The sequence below is a fragment of the Oncorhynchus nerka genome, linkage group LG19 (assembly GCF_034236695.1).
Source record: "Oncorhynchus nerka isolate Pitt River linkage group LG19, Oner_Uvic_2.0, whole genome shotgun sequence".
Classification (NCBI taxonomy): domain Eukaryota; kingdom Metazoa; phylum Chordata; class Actinopteri; order Salmoniformes; family Salmonidae; genus Oncorhynchus; species Oncorhynchus nerka.
This window is the reverse complement of record NC_088414.1, coordinates 4,043,497-4,048,003: the sequence shown is the minus strand read 5'-3', so window position 1 is coordinate 4,048,003 and position 4,507 is coordinate 4,043,497. Positions and strand designations below refer to the sequence as shown.

Genomic DNA, 4,507 nt, shown 5'->3' with positions numbered 1-4,507 from the left:
ATGAAGAAGAAAATGTACTACTTTAAAATGGATAAAGCCTCAATGGAGCTGCCCATGCTGTTTACGACACTGTAATGGCACAGATACAAAGATGAGTCCTCTATCTATCTCTATGGCCTGTTGGTCACACACATATCTACTCTCTCATTGGCTAGAATGGTCCCACCTGATCTCACCTCCCGTCTGCCTTCCATCTTTGAGGATATATAATTCCATTGTTAGAGCAGTCACTTGACTATCTTGTCAATATAATAGACTATCTTTGTTAAAACAGTTTTTACTCCTGCATCCATCTTGGATCTATCACTCAGTCTGGTGGATTCGCAACCATTCTTATTAGTGTGCAATTGTAGAGTGCACTTTCTGATATAGGCATTTAGTTATATCAAGTTATACCCATTAATGCTCGCAATTGATCCGTGGCTGTTTCTTGTCTTTTTATCAACGAAGAAGAAAGCTGCAGTTAGAATAGATTTCGACGATGTCGGTAAGTTCTTCCACGTAAGCAATATCTTCTCAACGTGTTCCAAAAGACACTTTACCATATCCAGTTGTTTCGACATAATCGGACAGACATACACAGCATGAACATACAGATAGTGCCGATAGACATGGTCGCCATGTTCCTAGCTCGTAGCCAACTTTGCAGTAATTATAATTATTTTGGTGTTAATTTCTTACATTATTTGCTCAGAACGTTTCTTGCATTGTTACAACAAAGTAGAAGAGTTCAGGGTGAGAATCTCTTTCTTCCAGGGAGACATCAGGGACTGTAAACATACTCTGTTTCACAGAAATCCTGGCTCTCTCCGGACATACTGTCCCCATCCATACAGCCAGTAGTGTTCTCCGTACATCATGCGGACAGGAAGAAATAACTGCGAGAAAAAGAAAGGGGATGTTTCATGATTAACTACTCATGGTGTGATTGTGGTGATGTACAGGAACTCAAGTCCTTTTCTTTTTCAGCCGTGTATATTCCCCCTCAAGCCGACACCATGAGGGCTATCAAGGAACTACACCGGACGTGTGAAAAATGGAAAATGCATCTCCTGGGCTCTTGACTATTGCCCTCCCACGCCCTCCCTTTCGACAAATCAGATCACGGCTCCATTCTGCTGACCAATCGGAATCTTTGCAAGATTGTTTTGATCATGTGGACCGTGATATCTTCCGGGTCTCTGAGAATATCATTGACATACAGTTGAATTCGGAAGTTTACATACACTTAGGTTGGAGTCATTAAAACTCGTTTTTCAACCACTCCACAAATTTCTTGTTAAACAAACTATAGTTTTGGCAAGTCGGTTAGGACATCTACTTTGTGCATGACACAAGTCATTTTTCCAACAACTGCTTACAGACAGGTTTATTTCACTTATAATTCACTGTATTACAATTCCAGTGGGTCAGAAGTTTACATACACTAAGTTGACTGTTCCTTTAAACAGCTTGGAAAATTCCAGAAAATTATGTCATGGTTTTAGATGCTTCTGATAGGCTAATTGACATCATTTGAGTAATTTGGAGGTGTACCTGTGGATGTATTTCAAGGCCTACCTTCAAACGCAGTGCCTCTTCGCTTGACATCGTGGGAAAATCAAAAGAAATGAGCCAAGACCTCAGAAAAATAATTGTAGACCTCCACAAGTCTGGTTCATCCTTGGGAGCAATTTCCAAATGCCTGAAGGTACCACGTTCATCTGTACAAACAATAGTACGCAAGTATAAACACCATGGGACCATGCCGCCGTCCTACCACTCAGGAAGGAGACGCGTTCTGTCTCCTAGAGATGAACGTACTTTGGTGCGAAAAGTGCAAATCAATCCAAGAACAACAGAAAAGGACCTTGTGAAGATGCTGGAGGAAACAGGTACAAAAGTATCATTATCCACAGTAAAACGAGTCTTATATCGACATAACCTGAAAGACCGCTCAGCAAGGAAGAAGCCACTGCTCCAAAATCACCGTAAAAAGCCAGACTACAGTTTGCAACTGCACATGAAGAGAAAGTTCGAATTTTTGGAAAAATGTCCTCTGATCTGATGAAACAAAAATAGAACTGTTTGGCCATAATAACTATCGTTATTTTTGGAGGAAAAAAGGGGGAGGCTTGTAAGCCGAAGAACACCATCCCTACCGTGAAGTAACAACGGGGGTGGCAGCATCATGTTGTGGGGGTGCTTTGCTACAGGAGGAACTGGTGCACTTCACAAAATAGATATCATCAGGAGCGAGTAAAATTATGTGGATATATTGAAGCAACATCTCAAGACATCAGTCAGGAAGTTAAAGCTTGGTCACAAATGGGTCTTCCAAATGGACAATGACCCCAAGCATACTTCCAAAGTGGTGGCAAAATGGCTTAAGGACAACAAAGTCAAGGTTTTGGAGTGTACATCACCGAGCGCTGACCTCAATCCTATAGGACATTTGTGGGCAGAACTGAAAAGCGTGTGTGAGAAAGGAGGCCAACAAACCTGACTCAGTTTCATCAGCTCTGTCAGGAGGAATGGGCCAACATTCACCCAACTTATTGTGGGAAGCTTGTGGAAGGCTATCCAAAATGTTTGACCCAAGTTAAACAATTTGAAGGCAATGCTACCAAACACTAATTGAGTGTATGTAAACTTCTGACCCACTGGGAATGTGTTGAAATAAATACATGCTTGAATAAATCATTCTCTCAACTATTATTCGGACATTTCACATTCTTAAAATAAAAGTGGTGATCCTACCTAAAACAGGGAATTTTTACTAGGATTAAATGTCAGGAATTGTGAAAAACTGAGTTTAAATGTATTTGGCTAAGGTGTATGTTCATGTTCACACATGTTCTTCCTCCAATCAGGAGATAGATATGGAGATCGGGAAAGTGATTGAGGGCGCGGCCCAGTTTGCGATCTCTGACCCTGAGCTGCCATTGGACGAGCTCTGCAACCACATCTTCTCCATTGATCCGCAGGACCAAACCCTGGGTCATTCTAAAGTCTGTCAGCTGGACACATACACACCTGGACCAAACTACAGTCCATCAGCAACACATCCCCTCTGACCCTATGCGACACCAAACCTGGGTGAAAGTCTACTCCTCTTTTCTTCTTTCTCTCGTTCCCTTCTCTCATTAGTTATCTAAATGCAGAATAAGAGATGAAATTGTCGCCGTGTAGGTCAGAGTTCAGTCTTTAGCAGCACTCCAAACCAGTTCCTCACCTCTGACACTGATGTCACTGGTATTTATTCACAATATGTACTATATAGCATATAATATGTAGTTTTATATTTATGTCAGAGTTGGTATATTATATATTATGTTATATCTGGAGTACTTCTCCTGTCCTATTCGGTGTCCTGTGTGAATCTAAGTGTGCGTTCTCTAATTCTCTCCTTCTCTCTTTCTTTCTCTCTCTCGGAGGACCTGAGCCCTAGGACCATGCCCCAGGACTACCTGACATGATGACTCCTTGCTGTCCCCAGTCCACCTGGCCGTGCTGCTGCTCCAGTTTCAACTGTTCTGCCTTATTATTATTCGACCATGCTGGTCATTTATGAACATTTTAACATATTGGCCATGTTCTGTTATAATCTCCACCCGGCACAGCCAGAAGAGGACTGGCCACCCCACATAGCCTGGTTCCTCTCTAGGTTTCTTCCTAGGTTTTGGCCTTTCTAGGGAGTTTTTCCTAGCCACCGTGCTTCTACACCTGCATTGCTTGCTGTTTGGGGTTTTAGGCTGGGTTTCTGTACAGCACTTTGAGATATCAGCTGATGTACGAAGGGCTATATAAATAAATTTGATTTGATTTGGTATATATTCTCCTGATAATAAAGGATCTGTCTGTGAATGGGAGGTGAATTGCAATGGGCAGTCTTTTGTTCTAGACCAGCACTAACACACCTGATTTAACATGTCAACCTCTCATCAAGACGTTGATAATCTGTATCAGGTGTGTGAATTAATGCCGATATGTAACTTACTATGCTTTGACACACTATAGCTCTCCAAAACCAGGGTTAAACCAGGTACATCTCTCTCTTTTTAAGGTTTATGACTGTTTGTATGTATTAAGTTCCTGCTATTGAAGCACACATTGACTAGATAAACTTAAGAGACACCAGACTGCAATAACATCATCATAGCAAAGGGAACAGGAATGGTCTATTTGTCTCTCCTACTGGGCCTTTTTATCAATTAAATTTGCTCATCTCCTCTCTCCTCCGTCTTCTCTCTCCTCCTTTAAAAAAATGTCAAAGTTAATCAAGGAGAGGCAGCAGGGAGAGTGAACATGGATGAAAATATTCTCATATGAAATGAGGAGCTCCTTCTCCACTCGCACGTCATCAAGCAAATTACGTTGACTGGGTGTATTCCAAAATAAATACATGTGTAATGTGGTAAAAACATATTAAGTTAGTTGTGCAAGACATTTTCGAGATAAAACGATAAGTAGCACATCGTTTTTAAATATGTGCTTTTCTCCTCTGACAAAACAACAACAATCATAG

General features: G+C 41.3%; 1 long non-coding RNA gene across 1 annotated transcript; it reads left to right on the top strand.

The window, feature by feature from the left end:
• The first annotated feature begins 234 nt into the window (after positions 1-234).
• On the top strand, positions 235-3,851 carry LOC115120185 (uncharacterized). The gene is made up of 3 exons (XR_003862110.2): positions 235-487; positions 970-1,232; positions 2,853-3,851. It is a non-coding gene; the product is annotated as an uncharacterized LOC115120185 (long non-coding RNA).
• Positions 3,852-4,507: the final 656 nt, after the last annotated feature.